This window comes from Eucyclogobius newberryi, unplaced genomic scaffold (genome assembly GCF_026437365.1).
Source record: "Eucyclogobius newberryi isolate DKJ021-1_F unplaced genomic scaffold, fEucNew1.0.hap1 SCAF_8, whole genome shotgun sequence".
Classification (NCBI taxonomy): Eukaryota; Metazoa; Chordata; class Actinopteri; order Gobiiformes; family Gobiidae; genus Eucyclogobius; species Eucyclogobius newberryi.
This window is the reverse complement of record NW_027316500.1, coordinates 29186160-29208544: the sequence shown is the minus strand read 5'-3', so window position 1 is coordinate 29208544 and position 22385 is coordinate 29186160. Positions and strand designations below refer to the sequence as shown.

The following is a 22385-nucleotide window of genomic DNA, read 5'->3' as shown; positions in this document are numbered from 1 at the left end:
ATATATAATTAAATAAATAAATAAAAATAAGCAACACAAGAATGAATAAATTAATAATTTATTTTCCTAAACTAAAGCAAGACTAAAGCGGAACTAAAGCGGAACTAAAGCGGGACTAAAGCGGGACTAAAGCGGGACTAAAGCAGGACTAAAGCAGGTCTAAAGCAGGACAAAACCAGGTCTAAAGCAGGATTAAACCAGGACTAAACCAGGTCTAAACCAGGACCAAAGCAGGACTAAACCAGCTCTAAAGCAGGACTAAACCAGCTCAAAAGCAGGACTACACCAGGACTAAACCAGGTCTAAACCAGGTCTAAAGAAGGACAAATGAAGGACTAAACCAGGACTATCCAGGTCTTAGATAAAACCACTCATCTCTGCTAGTTGTAGTCACTTGCTCTTTGATTATACGATGAGCTTCAAATATCGCTGCTACTTTCAAAGCACCAGAAACACCTCCCGTGCAGCCACCTTCTCATTAGGACAATCGTTACACATGCACTTTACGGTTTGTGGGCAATGCGTAATAACTCTTAGTTTCTCTTATTCTGCCCATCGCGCGGATACATTCATAGCTGGAGAAAACTGATTAGTCACGAAGGCAAATGAATCCATCCAGACAAATCCAATCAGTGGGATAATTAACTGCATTTTCCTTATTATGCAGACTCCTACCAAACATGTGAGCAAGTCAGTTATTATATTTGGACCTCAAAAACAATTTGTTAAATGGCATTCTGAATGATACGATGGAGAGTTTAATGTATTATGCAAACATTTAATTCAGTTCAACACCCAAACAATATAGAAAAAAATGGTCTATACTTGTCCACAAATATAGGAGAACATCTTTCCATATCCTGCTGTATGTATGGAAAACTTACCTCTGTCCAATAGTGTTTGATTTGATCTTAAATACGCTAAAAAATACACTTTATGTGCCAAAAAACCTATATTAAAAACATTTGTCGCAGGTTGTTGAGCTCCAAAAAATGATCAACAATTCAGTGATAAATCCAGGATTCTGAAGCTCATTTTTTCCTATAAATGTAAATGTGTTATTCATAGTAATATGCATTGTCCTTTTCTTTCAATTCACATATATCATTTTGAGCAGTTTATGTCTGTCCTGTGACTCGTGTCTGATTAGATCTGTCCTTAAATGTTAAATTCAGAAAAGTGAATAGTACAATACAGGAAACCAAGGACTGTAGATCTGTCAATTTAGTAGTTTTATTTTCCCAAAATGTAAAAACAGCATTTAAAATGAGACCACTGCTCGCTGTCTGCATCCCACAGTAAAATATACTATTAACTGCAATGCAAATATGAAAATACTAGCCTGATTTGCTGCTAATGTTTGTTTCATTTATTTTACCATGTTCAAATTCAATAAATGCACTATAATTGATAACACAGGATAACATTATTTCGCCGCAGAGAAAAGTAGTTGACGGAACAATGATAAAGTGTGACAGTTTACGTTGAATACTTGCATCTGGTCATTTGGCATTAACATCAACTAAAATGAGAGGTTTGACAGTGTCTCGTAAACGCCGTTCCTCTCGATATTAAAGCGCGGTCAGTGTTTGTTTTGATGGATTCAGCTCGGCGTGAATAAAAGTTCTCTCCTCGCTCCGTTAGGTCCAAACTGCTCAGAGCACAATCCTGAAACATGGAGCATTAATAAAGTGTCAAAACCTTCTGAAAGGAGACATGCCATTCTTTTGCCTCTGCAGTTTCCTTTGTCTAAGCTCTTACTGAAGTGTATTTTTATGTCATGAGAGATGTTTGCTTATGTAATATGTGGGTATGTTTTTATTTATTTTATTTATTTTATTTATTTTATTTATTTTATTTATTTTATTTATTTTATTTATTTTATTTATTTTATTTATTTTATTATTATTCTTAATTGTATTTATTGTATTTAATTAATATATTGATTTTATTCATTTATTTATCCCCTTTAATGAGCGTTATTTTTCTTTTTCTTTTTAAAAAACATACGCAAAAAATAATAATTAATGTAAAGAAATTTAAAAAGACAGTAGACAAAGACAGCGATCAAAACTAAAGCATCCGAGACACTAAAAAATACTGTATTTCTGACAAATATGATGCTTTATTTATACAGTTATTAGTTTTTAAACTTGCTCTTGAGGACCTTTACTTTGGCATTCTGTGTTTTAGAACAAGAACATTTATTTAGCAAAAAACAATATCACTTTGCCACAGCCTTGGGAAACGCCAGTGTAACTGCACTTTGGCTCCATCCCCTGGCTACAGAGGAAATTACAACTGTTTGTTACCGCAGTTACTTGCCGACTTCCAGGTTTGAGCGCGGTTGGAATGATCGTGATTTGACGGCAGCGAGTATTTAGAAATAATATTCTTGGAGTCACAGGTCGAGAAAACTTCAGTTATCAAAGTGATTCAGAAAGGAGTGTTTTTGTCGCTCGGAGGGGAGAGGACTTTCTTTTAATTACAACTTCCAAACGACAAACGAGCCCGAGCGGAGCCAAAAGAAGACGGATCATCTGACTCGTGCAGGTATTGACCGCCTCGCTAATGCCTCTATTACGCTCGTGTACTTCTGAGCGGCGTCCTGGGATTAGTTTCAGCCTTAAGTCTTCAAAAACTATTTCGTGAAGAACGCATGAGAAGCAGCGTTCCCTTCTTGACCTCGGCGAGTCGTGCAACAAAAGAAGAACCGCTTGTAATCTTCAGTCATGTCCGGAGGGATGTGTTATCAGCCGCAATAGAAGTATCTGCGATGTCTTTATTGAATCACATTTTACACACGCGAGCGAGATTTCCACGGCTCAAAGCGAGGCCTAAATAAGATCTCGGGTAAGTATTAATTAAAATGACAGTACAAAGCATTATCGTCCAGGCAATAAAAGCAGTATCCGCGGAGAGTCTTCTCTGGAGTCTGGAGCTTGAGCGGAGGCGAGCGCTGCCGGAGTCGCTTCTGTTGAAACATGGAATTTTTCACCACTGCAAACTTTTGTCACGTTATTGTTGATAAAGAGGAAACACTGAAGGCGAGAAAGGCTGGAGGGTGCGCAGAGATTTGTTTTTCCTGTGATAACGCACATTTTGTATTAAAAAGGGAGTTTGCTTGACTTGCTGTCTATTTTTTTTAACTATTATTTCATCATATTTTTAAGCTTGATGAGGAGAAAACATTGATTAATTTGTTTTAAATATTTTATTAGTTATTTCCTTGCATGTGAGATTATAACATACAATAGATCAGAAATACCATATTAATCTTTTTTCATAGTTGTGGACGGGGTGCGACTTATACTTATATTTATATTCATATACTTGTACTCCGGAGCGACTTATATGTGATATTATTTGTTATTTTCACACTTGCAACCGCATTTCATACTCCAGTGCGACTTATATATGTTGTTTTTCTTCTCTATTATGCATTTTTTGGCTGCTGCGACTTATACTCCGGTGCAACTTATAGTCCGGAAACTACGGTAGCCTTTAAAAAATGTAATCCCATGTGAAAAACAGATAATCAGGCCGTCCTTGTGCAGTAGCAGCTGGTTTAAAACACGTAAAACATCATTACTGTCAGGTTTGTTTTATTGCGTTTGATGCAGATACTGTTAGTTCCATATTTTACATAAATGTGTATTACGTGGTCATTTACGGTGCTTACGTTATGGACTGACACGTGTTCTGGGGTTTTGTTGCCAACGTTATTACATCTAAAAGGAAAAAACTGCCCTAAACGAACTCAACTTTATTTATTGAGTAAATTGTGTCAAGAATGTGGACAAACTCAGCCTGTTATTTTTGTGCTAAAGGGTTTGTGCGAGTTCAGTAAATCTAAATTCCTATCTCTTCTTTCACTGTTTGAAAAGTGGGCGTTTTAACTTTAAAACTGATTTATAAAATGACCTTTAAATGTGTGCACTGTCCGAGCTCTGTTGTTCCAAACGGACACGGATCAATAGACAAGCTTTTGTTCTAACATCTCTTATCGTGCACCTTTTCATATGTACTTTCCATCGTAAATCAATACCGTGAGACAGATGTACTTCAGATGTACCTTAAACGTACCTTCAGATGTACTTCAGATGTACCTACTGATGTACCTTAAATGTACCTTCAGATGTACCTTCAGATGTACCTTAAATGCAGTCCAGAGTGTCCATAAACTTAATGAACAAGAGGACGATAGTTCAGAGTCATGAGAGATGAATTGCAAAAGACAAATACATTCAGCACTCTCAATAATGAAAACGTCTTTGTATTTTGCCTTGTAGTTTGTCTTTCTCTTTAATTTATCGTTCAAAGCAGGGTCAGTTCAAAACATCACAATGCTTTTATTACTCCATCTTCACGGAATATGATATAATTCACGTAACAATCAAGCTCCTGCGCTTTTAAAACATAAAAGAAAGCTATAACCCACATTCTGCATTCAAATCAGTGCAACAAATAAGCCTTTTATATGTATTGTGTCTGGAGATTACTTTTAAACTCTATTACAAACTCCTGAATCTCATTTTAGTGGTAAATGCTGTAAGTTTGAGCACAGAAGAACTCCCAATCATAAGTCCAGTCCTCACAACAAAAAAGAAAGAAGCTCGGCCTGATTTGAAAAATGGTTTTCCTTTGAGCAGCGCTTGTTTCAGCTTAGTCAGTGTAAATCAGTTTAAATCAGAGTAAATCAGTGTAAATGGGAGTAAATCGGAGTAAAACGGAATAAATGGGAGTAAATCAGTGTAAATCAGTTTCAGGGAAAATCAAATCCCCAAACTTTTAAATACACGTGTAGTTAAATTCCTTTGGTTTTGGGTTGTAGAATATTTAAAGGTCCTATAACATGCAAAATCGACTTTTCAGAGCTTTTAACCTTCTTACATTGCTATTTGTGCTTCATATATGTACCCAGAGTGTTTTTTTGATTGATTCCCGCAGTGTTTAGCTATAGTACAGACTATCTCCTTTCCTCCAATCTCCAAACTGACGGGCGGTGGGGCAAGACCGCATCATAAGGGCAAGCACGCGTCATTATCTCATGTTGATCTGAAGTTCTATCGTTTCTCACTCAGTCGCGCGGAGCTGCGCAGCTGTGAGGGACACACTACGTCACGGGTGGGCGGGGCACACATGTGCTCTGAGACTACGTCACGGGTTGGGCGGGGGAGCCAGATCGCTCTTCGCAAGGGTGGGCGCGAATATCAAACTAAGCCGTCTGCATTTCCGGGTTGGTGAGGGGGTCCAAGGTCTGGGCGATATTTCTTAACTATTATGTTAAGGGTGTTGCACAACCCTTATTATTATCAATTATACACTTAGGATGGACTACGAAACGTGAAAAAAAGCATGTTATGGCACCTTTAAAGATGTAAATGTAACTTGTCTCCCTGGCCATGTATTTATTTGTCTTTAAGTGCATTACACACATCTAACGGAGCACTACTTCTCCCCTCCCACATTAGTTCTATCTTCATGAGGCTTTTCTCCACAGCTAAAATAATCACTAGCACATGATTACGCACAGTTTACTCACAGGAACGCATGTTTTTATCAGTAAAAACACCTGTAACTGTACATTAAACCAAATCCATATCCATTACAAATAACTGGCATTGTATATATCATACTCTTTATGCTTTAAACCCGTCCAGTGCTTGTACACGCCTGTATAATAAAAGCGTGTACTTCATATACTTTCATTTGTCGACTCCAATGTATTTTAAATATGAAAGTTAGCGTTCGCCTCAAAACATCAGAAACATTAGAGCTAAAATAATCCATATCAAATGATTACGCAGAGTCCACTCACAGTAATGTGTGTTTTTCAAGGTGTTTTTATCAGTAAAAACACCTGTAACTGTAACAATAAATCCAAGATACTTCATATACTTTGTTTCTTCTATATCTGACAATGTGATGTAATTACTTAGACATCCAATATATATATATATATATATATATATATATATATATATATATATATATATATATATTGTCTGATATTGACATGATATGAAGATTCATATTCTTAACTGAGCCGAATATACACCTTTTATGAGTTAGTTAGTTAGTATGTATATAATGCACCTGTAAGAAATATTAGAGTCAACCAAATAAGCTGCTTCTTGGAGATAGGAACAGAATAAAACAGAATATATTCATTGTCACAACAATTTAGACATTATAGTAAAACTCTACAGTAAAAAATAATTATATATTAATAAAATCATTTAATTTCGGCGGCTCACGTCTTGCTGTTCACTCACACTTTTAAATCCTTGAAATGGAACTACCTGAAGGGCTCCGGGCCGTTTAATCAAGCTGTCACAACCAATACTCTTCACTGGAACGGGGCCCTTGTTTTTTCTGCAAGTGTAAGTGGAAAATGAAACTATATTGAAAACAATCACTCCAGAACGACATCCCACACGCCGGACGATACAGCAAAACAAAACTCCCAAAATGCCACGTTAGATCAGCTCTGGCGCCCAACGGCCCCGTCCGGCCTCGCTGGGACAGAGCCTGAAATGGGCCCCTGTGTCTGGGACAGAGCCTGAAATGGGCCCCTGTGTCTGGGACAGAACCTGAAATGGGCCCCTGTGTCTGGGACAGAGCCTGAAATGGGCCCCTGTGTCTGGGACAGAACCTGAAATGGGCCCCTGTGTCTGGGATACTGAGTTCTGGGTTCCTCTTTAACACGAGCGGGCAGTTCAAGCGTTTCTGTGTCGAGTGATGTCAAAGGTCACTCGTTCAACTCAGCGTGCCTGGGAGCGCGGGCCTGGGAGCGCGGGCCAGGGAGTGCGGGCCTGGGAGCGCGGGCCTGGGAGCATGGGCCTGGGAGCGCGGGCCAGGGAGTGCGGGCCTGGGAGCGCGGGCCTGGGAGCATGGGCCTGGGAGCGCGGGCCAGGGAGTGCGGGCCTGGGAGCGCGGGCCTGGGAGCATGGGCCTGGGAGCGCGGGCCAGGGAGTGCGGGCCTGGGAGCGCGGGCCTGGGAGCGTGGGCCTGGGAGCGCAGGCCTGAAAACTTAGAACTGAATGTACTTTTGAATTAAATTTATACATAGTTTTAATGAGACAAATGGGGGAAAGTAAGATTGTACGACATTGAGCATGAAGTGCTCAATGACATTAAAACTGATTAAATCGATTAGCAGAGTTCAACACTTCTATTCATACGGAGAGAAAAATAATTAAAAAAAACAGGTGAAATATTTGGTTTATACTTGTGTAATAAAATGTCAATGGTTATAAATCATCTTAAAATGTTGTAAAAAGTAATATCTAATAATGAGTGAATCTGAAATACAACATTTTCATCTTGATTCTGTCTTTTTATTGGTTAATTCAAATTACAATATTGTCTCTTTTGAATAGACTCTAAAACTAAAGAGAGGAAAAGACCTAACCCTGCCAGACGGATCCAATCAACAAAAACACGAATACTCCCTTGTACTTTCTGCACACCGTACATTGGATCATATTTTATGTAAGCAATCACATGTATTTGCACCGGTTCAATTTGTGGAGAAATTGATTTGTTTTACAACATTCTGGTTCCAGCGTTTCCCTGAAGAATATTCCATTTATTGCATTGAAATCAAATGAGATGTTGTAAACTACACAATCAGGGCCAGCGTGTATTATTATGATTCGTGTGTCCATAATTACAGTAGAAGTTGCAGCCATTGTTCCATTTTAATTTATTTATGAACCTTTATTTAACAAGGTGAGAACACACTGAGATTGAGACCTCTTTTTCTGGTAGTTAGAGTAAAAGTAGTTGTAAAATTATGGTATTTTCCGGACTATAAGTTGCATCTTTTTTAATAGTTTTGGCTGGGGTGCGACTTATACTTATATTTCTACTTATATACTTATATTCCGGAGCGACTTGATATTATTTGTTATTTTCACACTTGCAACTGCATTTCATACTCCAGTGCAACTTATATATGTTTTTTTCTTCTCTATTGTGCATTTTTTTGGCTGGTGCGACTTATACTCGGAAAATACGGTACTGTAGTTGAGGCAGTAGTTGAACTGGTAGTAGCAGCATGCAATTATAATTTAGGGGTGTCTGCATTTTGAAACTTAAATGGAGCAGAGGGCCACAAACAACCCGACAATGTTGAATTTGGAAAGTGAAAACTTAAATTTTTTTGCATTTGGCATTGTTCGATGAGCCGCTACACCTTTAATAATACTTGTGACATCAATAATAGGTTGTTATCACATAAAAATGCTTGAATTCTTCCAATTTTACAGTAAAAAGTACTACTTTTTGTTGTTTGGACCAACTTAGCAGGAAGCCGAAGGACCAACAAAAATTGGTCTGCGGACCGCATTTGGCCCCCGGGCCATAGTTTGGACATGCCTGATTTAGCTGCTCAGATTATATATATATTTAAAGGTTATTTGAACATTTAGATTAAACACTTTTAAGTTTGGCGTTCTCCTCTCCATAATCATCCAATGACTGAATGACTTGTTTTCAGTGTGTATGTGTTTAACAATAATACAAATACATATTGTAGTTGACCTAAAAGCAAATCCATAACTGACAGACTAAACCGTTACAAATAAATAGCATTATATATGTCGTACCCTTTATACTTTAGACCCTTCCAGTGCTTGTACACGCCTGTATTCTAAAAGCGTGTACTCGTTTCTTTAGTTTACTCCAATGCATTTTAAATATATATAGAGAGTTTGCCTCCAAATATCAGACTTGAAAAAATCCAGGGCTGTTAATAAAAAACAATAATAAGAAATATATCTTAAAATCTAACTTTACGCTGGACAGAAACGTACCAAAAATGCAGCGCGCCACAACAAGGACATTTTTGTGTAGAAAATCGAGCTAGAATTTAGATACTGACTCTTTTTTTCTTATTGGCAAACGAAACAAACACACAGCAAAGCCTCAGAATGTTTTATATTGTCCGTCCTGTTAAAATGACTGGGATAGAACGTGTATATCAGTGCCAGGCTGTGTGCCAGGCTGTGTGCCCAACCATCCTGGCAGGGTCTGTACAAACACACGGTAGCGTAAACAGTGTATGTTCATAGCGTGTTCAGGCCGCAGCCGTTTAAGCCACCGACAAAACAAAAGCTCTTTATGAAGCGCTGCTAATCTTCTGCTTGCCATCAATACAAAACGCTGACAGTTTTAACAGTATCTCACCAGTTAAAGAAGCAAAAGCATATAGTTTAAGCCCTTAATCTGCTGTAATACGCCTCGCCTCAGCCACGCTTCCTTTAACGGCACTTGTGGATCCGTTCATTCCCGCGTGCAGAATGATAGCATTTTACCCCATTTTAAAAAAGTAGTAATGCAGATTAAATGCGAAATCGGGGCTTTTATGGCGCTGCCTCTTTTTTCATAAGGCGTGTATCGCTTAACGACTAACGGGACGAGGCAGCTCGGTTTGGGACGAATATGATGAATGCTCCGCGCAAAGAGGCGGCGCCAGCGTTTAAAAAAGCTATAATATGTTACACAGTCAAATATGCAAAGTGCGTCGCTTGAGTGGGAGGAGATCTCAAGCACAGAGACTCAAATGCATTATGTGTATGTTGCAGAGTTATGTAACTGTAAATGTAAGAAGTTGCAGTAACCTGTTCTCATTTTAAAGAGCATATACCGGATTATAAATCGCACCAGCCAAAAAATGCATAATAGAGAAGGAAAAAACACATATAAGTCGCACTGGAGTATAAGTTGCATTTTTGGGGGGCAATTGATTTGATAAAATCCAAGACCAAGAACAGACATTTCATCTTGAAATGCAAAGCCGTATTCATGTGCATATAACTGATGTAAATAAGAGTGTTTACTTTACCATTATTATTAGTATTATTTAATCTTATGCTAGCTATTTTTACTTTACTTTATTATTATTATTTTATTTTTATTTTTTTTATCTTTATCATTTTTTAAAATTTATTTATTTATTTATTATTTTCCTCCATTACCTATTAAGATATGAGAGGAGTTTTGTTAATAAGAGTTTTTGTTTTGTTTATAAGAGTTCTTCTATTAAGTGTTTTTTTTAAACTTCCTATAAGTTATCTGTCCTTTTCCTCTGTATCTACTGCGTTGCAACATCAAAATTTCCCAATGTGTGGACAATAAAGGAATATCTTATCTTATCTTAATTTAAAATAATAACAGATGAGAGAACATGGTGAATAGGTGTACGTATGCTAACGCTAACACCTTCAGCTACATGACGTATGCTAACGCTAACACCTTCAGCTACATGAGGCACAGACAGAACTGTGGTAAGTGTCTGGTATGTTAACGTAACATATGAACAGTTATTCAGATAACTATAGCATAAAGAACATGCTAACAAGTTTACCAAAGCATCAGTTTTACCCCAAATCACTAAATCCATTGAATTCTTCTTCCTCTGTGTCACTTCTAAACAACTCCACAAACTCCAGAGGAAGAGGAAGTGCAGATTCTTCTTCTGCGTCGCTTAGAGCCTAGAGCGCCCTCTTGTGGTTGTGAAAATAACAAATAATATCACGTATAAGTCGCACCCCGGCCAAAGCTATGAAAAAAGACTCGTCCGGAAAATACGGTATTACAATTTAGTCATGTCATTTTGTTTGGCTGTCAAATATTTGCCATTATTTCACCACAACGGCAAAATGTTCTGCTTGTTGGGGATTTATTAATTGCCACAAACTAATTTTTAATGCGATTTTGTTACAGATTAATCCAGGAAGGAGGAATTTCCCTTTTAAGTTTTATTCTGAATGCTTTAGGACAGTGGTTCTCAAACTGTGGAACGTGAACTCCTTCAGGGATTTCTTCACAGTTCTAAATGTGTAAAATGATGATCGGACCTGAAACGCTGTCCTAGATTGGAACCAACGGAAGGAGTTTTGAGCCCGATTTTGGAACTCTTTGAACGTCGGCTTCGAAACCATAATATCACATACTCTTAGCTCTCTCCTTTCATCGGCGTGATCACCAGAGGGAACAGCTTTACGTTTTCTTAAGTTAAGTACTTGGAGTGAAAGGTTTGAGCGCTTAAACTTTAACTTCAATATTACACAATACCAAATTTGATCGATATGAATCAGGATAAACTTCAGAGAACACATTATAACCACAAACACACACGATAAACTCAAGAAGAACATTCATTCCAGAGCAGGTTTTTAGAGGTTAAAACAGGGTTAACAGGTTTTATACACGACCCCATGGGGACGGGACACTTATTTATCGGCAGAGGACAATATTACCTAAATAAAAGTGCCATTTGAGATTTGTTACCATTCAAATACAGTAAAATACAGTATATCTTTTATGGATGAGATTGGGTGGGTTTATTGTATTGGTAGTAAACGAAACCAAACCAATTCCATCAGTCTGTGGAAGGTACAAAAGGTTATTAAAAGCAGTGACGCATGTTTCCATTCGATTAAATTAAGTGAAAAATCGAGCGACGCGGAGGGGCCCAACCAGCAACAAAGAAAGTAAAAACACAACCATTTTTTTTACAACGTCGTATAGCTTATATCGCATACCATACGTTTGATTAAACTGCCGCGCAATCGGATCTCTGGGCATATCGTGGGCATAGGGATATCCGATATCGAAAGAAACGCTTCATTTTACAAGCCGTACGTCCGTATTTCCCTAAAGAACGGCCACTTCTTTCAAATTGATTCTGGTTTGGATTGGTTTCCATTCCCCCCCGGTTTCAGCGGATGAATAACCAGATATCGTGCGGCATTGTATTTGGACAGCCCCGTAAACATCACGGGCGCTGTTGACAAATGCGACCGGACAATATTTGGGAAACTGGACACGGTTTTGAAAAGCCCAACGCCGGTGGTCTCGGGCTCGTGTTCTTTCCTTGTTCCGCGGATGAGAAGCTGCAGACGCAATACTTTGATGCTGCAATGGTTGGTGTGTGAGAGAGAGAGAGAGAGAGAGGGATAAATCCAAGAATTAAAGCCTCCAGTTTGACATGTTGAGAGGCTGACGCACGCCTCATTCATATTCCTGTGTCGTGGTACGAGCCCTACACTGGGTTTCAGATGCTGCTTTACATTCTGAGTCAGGCTCTCCCTGTTGTAAAGGTGAGGCGTCTTGTGTCTATTTTGTCGTGTCTATTTCGGGCCTTAGTAAGTCGCCCGCCAATCCTACTTCCTGTTTGAATGCAGGAGAGTTTAGAACACAGACGTTTATATGAAGAACTTTGTATCAGTCAGAACGGAATGTATAACTTATTGTAATTAGGATAAATCTGTTATTTCAAGTCAGGGATTAGAACCACATAATGAAGCTTCCAGACCACACGCATCGTTCTTCATGTCTCCGCGCCCCACCATCCTGCCTGCTCTCAGATGGGAGGTAACGAGACCCCAAAACACAAACCATTGTTTAAGTTTATTTTGCGTTCCTCTTGTTAGAAAAGTCTTATTTTTAATCATGAAATATTGCTGCATATGATTTATGCGTCACTCTTTTAGGCACTCAAAGACACTTCACATTGCATTATTCATTCACTCTATACTCGAGGGTAAGCTACTACTGTAGCCACATTTCCCCTGGGGCAGACTGACAGAAACAAGCCTGTCAATCTGCAACATCGGCCCCTGCGACCCAAACCAAGCATTCACACAGAATCATAAAAAGGTTTGTTTGCCAGAGTCAGTGAATGAAATTCACAATCTAAGGACTTTCTTTGGCTGTAAAGGTAGAACATACCACAATCAAATCATCAAATCAATTTATTTTTGTAAGGCCCAAAATCACAACAACAGTTGCCTCTGAGGGCCACAGGGAGAAATGAACAATAATAATAGAAATCAAATATGGCATGCATAAAATCAAGAATTTACTATTAAAATAAAATTAGACTTGGTCTAAGTATATATTTAAAAGATTTGAATTAGTGCAAAATGTGAACATTGCAATGAATAGTTATTCAGGGAGAAGAGGGAAAAGAGCAGAGGAGAAAGAACACAGCCCTGTGGAGCTCCTGTGCTGATAAAGTGTCTAAGACATGTGGTGGCAAAAATCTCTTGTTAAGACAAAGAAGCAAGTTGTCTCGTTTCAAAAGTAAACTGTTTAATCTTGTGGCTGAATCAGAAAGAAACTCGTGTGGACTCGGCCATTCTCATAGAAGGCCGAGTCCACGCGTCTGTCTCTTGCCTGCTTCCCAAACTGTGTGTCTCCCAAATCCCTCCGTCCCACGTCTGTCCCCTGCCTTAAATCACAGTTGGTCACATGACCACACACACACAGAAGGAGCAAATGGGACATCAAAGAAACAGTGGTTTCAGGAAGGAGACAGTACATAACATTTGCATTAATTCAATTCACATGTCTTGCCTAGTGTGAAACATAACGTGGGACTTCCAAGCCACTCCAGGGAGTCCGGACATGTAAATTTCCAGGCCAAAAGGGGTTGTCAGGCTGTTAGAACTAAATCTGATTAGAAATAGGATTGAAAGTTAAAAAGTAAAGGGACAGATTATATTTTTTCCACAACAGACATTCTTCCCACTTCCTCATACTTCCTCTGGTTCATACTTCCTCTGGTTCGTCCACCTGCAGGAGGAGACTGGCACGTTGACCTGATGTGGGTGTAGTGTCTTTTAGTCCAGGAACTCCTCCGCTGCACTTTGAGGAGTGATTGTGTTTTCCTTTGATATAGATTGATCGTAGACACAGTGAAAGGAGGGCTCACTTTGCAACCAAGAATCTTAAGTATCAAATAAGTAAGACAGTTCTAAGTTTAATCTCTGTCCCTGTCTCACTCTGACACCCACAACCTACGATTTTGAGCCGCGACTCAGAAATCTTTTGTCTCAGACGGTCAAACCCCTGCAGTGGAGTCCTGGCTCTAGAGCGTCTGAACTGCAGGCCCTGCAGCACCACTGTCGACCTCCCATCAATGCACAAACCAGGCCCCGCCTTGCTTAGCTTCTGACATTCTGACATTGACAAGCATGTATGATCAAATGTGGAGCTTGTGATCCTTTTTAGTGAACAGGATTTAGAGCTTTGCACATTGATTCTGCAGAAGTTTATGGCGTTGTTATGTGTTTGTTCTTTTACACTCATAAGCTGAAATAACAGGTCACCAATGCATTATTCAGTATTATTACATCTTAGTTTGTTTTTTTGATGAAGGAGGAACTTTACAATAAAAAGTCAGTGTATTATAATAGAGACATTTTAAGTTCAAACCCATTTAAATGTACTTTTCTTGATGACACAACTACAAAGATAAGATAAGATGAGATAACCTTTATATCTATGCAAAACCTATGCAAAAATGTCCACGCTGCTGATCCACGTTCAACCTCCCGAAGCCTCTGCACCTCCAGGAGACAGGCTTGTATAATCCATTATAATATGGCCCAGTCCATTCATCTTTCCACTACAGGCCATTCATGTCCCTCGTAGTGCCCCATAGGTGATAAATCTCGACCATATTGACCTTTTATGAGCTCGCGTTGCCTCGACCCGCAGCCCCTCACAAAGTGCCTCCGTCAAGTAATGCACGGCCAATTACCCCAAGGCCTAAAGTCACATTTATAAAAGACAAAGGGTAAAACTGTACAGAGCCTGAGGTGGGCTGTTCTTCTGTTCGCGTTATATATTTCTTTGTTAAAGTTTTTGTTGAAACTGCACATCAGAGAGTAGCTTTGGTTTTCCATCTTTTTACCAGTGCGTAACTCTTGTACTGTATACTTCTGAAGAAAAGTTGTGGTTACATTTCCACGGTGAGAATGTCTTACATTAGCATTTTATCAACCCCTTATTCCTACACAGGCTTTAAGTATTTCTCAACAGCGCGTTAAGTTCTTATTGAGAATTGAAAAGCAGTCGCGTACGACCAGGGAGATTTGTACAATATTCACATTGGTTATTGGGGTTGCAATGTTTTAATTTGTCCCTTCTTTGTGGTTCATCTCTTAGAAAAATCAGATTCTGGGCATTATTCAAAGTGCACAAGGTGAACTTTACTCCACCATCTGCTTGTCTCCTGCTTGTCTCCATTGAGATATTTGGGCTTTGCCTCAAATGTTCCGGGGTCAGCCCTATGTTGTCCCCGGTGCCTATGTTCCCCGGTACCTATGTTGTCCCCGGTACCTATGTTGTCCCCGTGACCTATGTTGTCCCCGGTGCCTCTGTTCCCCGGTACCTATGTTGTCCCCGGTACCTATGTTGTCCCCGTGACCTATGTTGTCCCCGGTGCCTCTGTTGTCCCCAGTGCCTCTGTTGTCCCCGGTACCTATGTTGTCCCCGGTGCCTATGTTCCCCGGTGCCTATGTTCCCCGGTGCCTATGTTCCCCGGTACCTATGTTGTCCCTGGTGCCTATGTTCCCCGGTGCCTATGTTCCCCGGTACCTATGTTGTCCCTGGTGCCTATGTTCCCCGGTGCCTATGTTCCCCGGTACCTATGTTGTCCCTGGTGCCTATGTTCCCCGGTGCCTATGTTCCCCGGTACCTATGTACCTGGGTTAGTGTTTGTGTTATATGCTGCTATATTTTATGTTGTAAACCCTATATTTATGCACAATTATTGGGGATGTGGAACCTGAACCAGTAGCCTATGCTAGCATTAGCGTAGTTCCCCCGTTCATAGAAAAGGTACCGGGGGAACATAGTACCGGGGGAACATAGGTACCGGGGGACATAGGTATCGGAGGAACATAGTACCGGGGGAACATAGGTACCGGGGGACATAGGTACCGGAGGAACATAGTACCGGGGGAACATAGGTACCGGAGGAACATAGTACCGGGGGAACATAGTACCGGGGGAACATAGGTACCGGAGGAACATAGTACCGGGGGAACATAGGTACCGGGGAACAGAGGTACCGGAGGAACATAGTACTGGGGGAACATAGTACCGGGGAACAGAGGTACCGGAGGAACATAGTACTGGGGGAACATAGTACCGGGGAACAGAGGTACCGGGGAACATAGTACCGGGGAACATAGGTCACGGGGAACATAGGGCTGACCCTGGAACATTTGAGGCAAAGCCCAAATATCTTATAATAGGTACACACCCAAATGTTCCACAGTAGTGGATGCAAGGTCAAGTTCAATGCTATTCCCTGGAACGTTTCAGGCAGACAAGATCTCCATGGAGACAAGCAGGTGCCTGACCAGAATATTCACATAGTGCAGCTTAAATGACTGCACTCAGGTAATCAGATCAGAGACAGTTACAATTATCCAGACTTGAGTTTTCCCCCATCCAAGCGCTGCATTCGTATTCTTCAGACCGAGCCACAGAAAGCAGTTGTTGCCTAAGTCCAATGCTATCAAGGTGTCAGAGCCCGGAGCGTAATTCAAAGAGATTGCTTTCGAGTTAAAGCTGGATCAACTGCGCTTCTGCCCAATGTCAGCGAGGTCACAGAGCGTACGGGCGCGGTTATCTGAGGGCAATCGTTTTGGAAGCAGTTTGAAGATTTAGTGAGAAAGAAGAGGATTTCACATTCTGCGTCGTTGGCGTAATGTTGTGTCAGCCATCTGCGAGAATAGCTTAAAGAGACTAATAATAAACACTTTATTTTTTTTCTTTACGACAATCTGTGTTGTGCTCATTATCTTGCTGTAATGACAAATGCAATACTACACTTTCTTGAAAATAATAAATACTCTTTTCAACAAAACACAAGTGAATATTAAATCAAATTCCTGGCCTTTACACCTTTTTAACTTTTAACCTTCTACACCTACTCAGCGTTGCAATTATTTGTTAATTCAGGAGAAATCAAACAAGGAAAACATTTTAAAATGTCAAAAAAAGGCAAATTTTGCTCAATATGTTCAGTATTTTTTCTATTTTGTTCACGTTTTACAGATTTATTAAGAATTGTAGATTGACTAATTTCTTGTAGTGTATATGCTTTAATATTAAATCCTGGCCTTTCCATATTTTTAACGTTTAACCTTCTAAACCTAAAAAAAGCCAATTTTGCCCAATATGTTCATTCATTTTTTTTTTACATTTTACAAATTTATTTACAATTGTAGTGTGACTAATTTCCGCACTCACATAAGGGGTGTGTTCATATAACAATTGGGCAAGGTTAAAATAACAATGTGGTCACTCCGTACATCTGAGAGCTCTGAAATTTCACTATGATCCGTTAAATCCACCTGTCACTCATGGCTTGTGTCTGTGTTTAAGCGACAGACTAAAAAAATCTGAGAAATTGCCACATCACCCGCTCCTGACACACAAACTCCCACAGGATTTGGTTGGCATTATCAGGCTCTTTTTGGATTGGCACTCGCTTCACTTCATGCCCGAGGTAGTTCTACATCTTCTGTATAACCTACATTTGATGACACTTTTCAGATATTACCCGGAGTCGCTATTTATCAGAGAAGTTCCTCCAACAGGCACCGGCGACTACGAGATGAGGAAAATAATTGAAATCTGACTCGGTTTTGGTAATATCGACCCTGGGCAAAGTGCAGTCTATCAAACTCTACGCTCCAAACCTCTGTCTAAAACATGCTGAATTTAGCTTTACCTTATGGGACCACTCCGATGTATATTGTGCGTGTGTTATCATTACTGAATCACACATTATTTGTCCATTTGTGAAATCATTTTAGCCAGTTCATTGAAGCATTTATTTTGAAAAGAGCCCTGTGAAGGAGTATTATCATTTGCTGACCTTTGACACGTGCAAAGGCCAAACAAATGACTTCACCTATACATTTATTTCGGCTACTTCTTTTCACCTGAACCATAGTTGAACAGTGAGCTATAAGCACACAGAAACTTGATAGGTTTGTAGATCTTTGTGTCCTTAAACAGCTTGCAATTGGAGAAAGTTTGAACTCCTTCACAATCATCTCTATCTAAAAGCCATAAATCACAGGTTGGCATTGTAAACCGGGAGACAGGACTGTTTGAAAGTGGCGGCGATGAGGATTTTTTTTTTGTTTAAGACAGAAAACCCTGAGACGCAACCTCCCCTCCCTCAGTCTATAACAGCCTCACAATAACAGGCAAACATGAGGGATTTAACATCAGCCAGGCCCACGGGACGCTAAGTACTCTTCCGTGCACTCAGGGGTGAGGTACAGGACCACAACAGTCACGGGGCTTCGTTTGTACTGGTGAAACTTTCCAAAGTAATGTCTCACGGGAGAGAACGAGAACGATAAGGTTCTGACAGAAAGCAAAACAGGCCAATGCTAATGAGGTACTTAAGAGGTCTGAAGCGCCGAGGGGGAGGCGACCAGCCCTTAATAGGCCTTAACGACGCCGGCTTTGTATGTGAAATTGGCAAACTAGTAAATCCAGGGCAGGGCAAGCGTCCGTTATGCTAAACCTTTGGGCAGAACCAAGTTTAGCTCAGGAAAGTCATCTTCTAGCTGTTCTAACCATTTAAATTGGACCGAAAATGACTTTAAGATGGAAGTCAAACATCTTGATTTCTCAAACAATGTCAAATAAAAACGTGAAACCTTTTGAAATGTTTATTATAAAGTTTTCTATGCATGACTCGCCAAAGGTTATAAAGGAGAACGGTCGATGCGTTTGTGCTGCAGGTCCACAATACTTTTAATATGGAACACTAGCGTAGCATTTCTATTCACTATAAATAGCAAATCTATTGATAAATATTGCACATGACCCGTGCACTGAACTCGAATGTGTAAAGAACAAATCCATGTTTTTGAGTTTGTCCATCTCAACGTTGCTTCTCTCTCATGGCTCATTCTCTTTTTGAATAATATGCACCGCAAAACGCCATGAATAATACAACAACGCTGTCATTTCTTCCTCTCGACTTGAAATATCGGCGCAAAACGCAGTGCGGCCGCGTAGGAGAGCACAAACCATGACTTCATAGAAATGTTAATACGCCATATGTTCTCATGCGCTTGAATCCTGCTCCATTGATGTTTTGATGAGCAAGATTTACGGCAACGCAACAAGAATCAATCAAACTCATTTCTTTTCAGAAGTGAGTGAAGTGCGACATTAAATTAGATGATTTCAAGCCCGACGACCCAGTGGCCTTTGGAGTTTAGGTTCGTAAAGACGTTTGGAAACCATGGTATAGCTCTACGGTTTAAATTAGATATTAATACACAGAGGCTTAATGTTTTCTTACAGTTATTTAAATCACGAATACAAGTTTTAATGCTGGTGGAGACGTACTTAAGCTTAGTTTAGTCACAGTTTTATTTCTGGCTTAACGTATGTTCCGGACGATAAGTCGCACTGGAGTATAAATCGCATTTTTGGACCAAGAACAGACATTTCATCTATAAATGCAGTTTAAAATAATAACAGATGAGAGAACATGGTGAATAGGTGTACGTATGCTAACGCTAACACCTTCAGCTACATGAGGCACAGACAGAACTGTGGTAAGTGTCTGGTATGTTAACGTAACATATGAACAGTTATTCAGATAACTATAGCATAAAGAACATGCTAACAAGTTTACCAAAGCATCAGTTTTACCCCAAATCACTAAATCCATTGAATTCTTCTTCCTCTGTGTCACTTCTAAACAACTCCACAAACTCCAGAGGTAGAGGAAGTGCAGATTCTTCTTCTGCGTCGCTTAGAGCCTAGAGCGCCCTCTTGTGGTTGTCATGTGAAAATAATGAATAATATCACATATAAGTCGCTGAAGGCCAAAACTATGAAAAAAGGTGCAACTTATAGTCCGGAAAAATACGGTAGTTCTTATTCGTCTTTGTTTATTTCAGATATGGTCCTCTTTCAGTCCCGGTTTGAGTCTCGATTCATAGCTCCAGCTAGGTACTCCTTCCTGACCATGAATCTGCAGCTCAAGATCTGAAGCAGGATCCTTCTCGCTCCCGACAGGATTCTCCATCAGCGTTGAAGTATAGATGACACACACCGACAACATAAAAGGCCGTCTGCGTTTAATAATCCGAGCCAAACGGTACCGAGGGGCCCTTGTGACTGCCTCTCCGTGTGGTGTCAAGTGAAATGTACGGCAAAATCTCCATAAAACAATCCATACGTCCCCCATAAACCCTTGTTTTTATGAACAACAGGCGCGTTTAACAAGACAATAATCTCAGGTGATGAATAATTGACTCTGGTCTGGCGTTTCAAGGTGGCTCTTTATCTTCACTTTTTCCCCCAGACACTTCTTTGAGAGAGAGAGAGCGAGCCAAGGAATCAACTCAGGAACGACTCGGGAACGCTTCACTATCTCTCACTCCACCACACATTAAAGAGGACATATTCTGTTTTATTTCTGGTATTTAGTTATAAACAATTACATACGGTACCTTGATTTTAAATTGTATTCATTGTACACAGTATTATCGATCTAAGACGGCTTAAAGATAGAAAAAGGTCCAATTATGCCCCTAAGATTTCCTTTTACGCGTGTTTTTATTATTTGAAAAATGCTAAAGTTACATTTTTAAACATTTCTTAATGATCCTGGGTCTGAACCTTTTATAGTTCTCAGTTCCAGGCCTATTCGATGCCCATTCACACGGAGGGACTGGAGACACCCTTTTTAGCTTGTGATGGAAATGTGCCAATGTTTATTGGACTGTCTAACCTCTGTCTTCAAGTGTGAAAGTGAATTAACATGTGACTGTGAAGCTTTGTATGAAGCTTTGTACTTTATGTATAAAGTACTTCATGGCTCGGGTGTGTCCATAACTCTTGCAACACAGAATAAACCTAATTCTACTTACATCACCAAGGCTCAGAAATCATCAGTATTATCAGTATATTTCAGGGGCAGGTACTTTCAAACAGTCCAAGAACCTTTTGTAACATGTAAATGTACAAACCTAACTTTATTGGGAAATGGGGACTTTCTTATTAATTTTCAGACTTAGACAAACATTCTTGATCCACAAGAGAAATGACATAGACACAGCAATTCAATACAATACAATTCTGAATGAGGAAATTGTGTTTTGTCAGTTTAATTGAAGTGGAAAATCAGAATTGTATGAGCAGATTTATAGTGCAAAAAAGAAGTAGTAGGGAAAAACAAGACTTTCGTTTTCTTAATCCCACTAAATTAAATATAAAGTCAGTTAAACTAATACATTTTGCTGTGTGAACACAAGCAACGGGAACTGGGTAGTTACTCCCAACTATGCACTATAGGGACTTGGTTCTTGGGATTGTCATGTGTGGAATACCTTTAATAACAAGTAAGTACAGGGCTGTCTGGGCGGGGATAAGGGGTTGGTGAAAACAGGATTTTTCTGAGCTTAGAATCTTTCTAAACATAAGGTTGAGTGAGCTAATGATGAAGGAAAAGTAGCTTGAAAGGATGATAAAAACAAAAAACTTAACACATAACACTGACAATGTTTTCTGTTCCGTCTCAACTGAACAAAACACGCCTAAATATTCTGCTTAATCCTCAAACAACAATGTTCCACACCCTAATTGTTCAAAATAGTTCAAACAACGCTGTGTTTTTGCTTGCTCTTACCTGCAGAAGAGGAGGATGGTGAGGACGGAGCCTCCGGACAGAAACAGGGCCATGGCAAGGACCGGGACAGGAAACGGCAGCAGGAGGAGGATTTATCTGCCGACAGACGCACAGAGGACAATAACGTGTCATTTACCAGTGATTGATTCGCCCTGACAACGGCGCTTCTGTGCATCTCAATGAGCAACGGCCACAACGCGACGCAGATGCCGACTTCCTCGCAGAACGTGACGGAGAAAATGAGTATAAATGTGGTCGAACGGCACTTTTATAATCACACTTCCACTGAGTTTTGCTTTGATTGTGTCATGTATAAGTCGTTAGACGGCCAAAAGTAAGAAGAAGTTCAGAATTAGGCCTGTTATGTTTCAAGTACTGTACATAGAACTGCTCTCGATGCCGTTATGTGTTCAGACGATACTTTTATTTATCTTGTATTGGGAGAATTATGTGCAAAAGTTTTATTCTTGACGTAGGCAGGGACTGAGATAACACAATTCGGCAGATAAGCACATCCATGCAATGATTGATTTAAATAATATTCATATCACATTGTCTGGACTATACAAACTCACATACGCATCTGATTTTCATACATAATACACTTTGTTTCTAGAAGGTTTCAGTCAGCATATTTCAACCTTTATGTGGTTTAAAATGTGTATGTTAAAGTTTCACTGTGCAGTATGACCCTTTGACTGGTCCAATGCTAAAATAATCAGTGTTTTCAGATGTACAATTTATCGTTTAACGTGCAGCTGTTTAAGAAGAGGAAGAAGAAGAAGAAGAAGAAGAAGAAGAAGAAGGAGATGAAGGAGAAGAGAGAGAAGAAAAAGACAAAGAAGAAGGAGAAGAAAATGAAGAAGGAGAAGAAGAAAAGGAAGGAGGAGAAGAAGAA

At 39.8% G+C, this 22385-nt stretch overlaps 1 protein-coding gene across 1 annotated transcript in view; it reads right to left on the bottom strand.

The window, feature by feature from the left end:
• LOC140351366 (gamma-aminobutyric acid receptor subunit pi) overlaps positions 1-21538 on the bottom strand; it is a 98709-nt gene extending 77171 nt beyond the window's left edge. The window contains exon 1 of the mRNA XM_072437176.1: positions 21488-21538. The gene's annotated coding sequence lies outside the window, so the exon portion shown is untranslated. The remainder of the gene's footprint in view (positions 1-21487) is intronic.
• Positions 21539-22385: the final 847 nt, after the last annotated feature.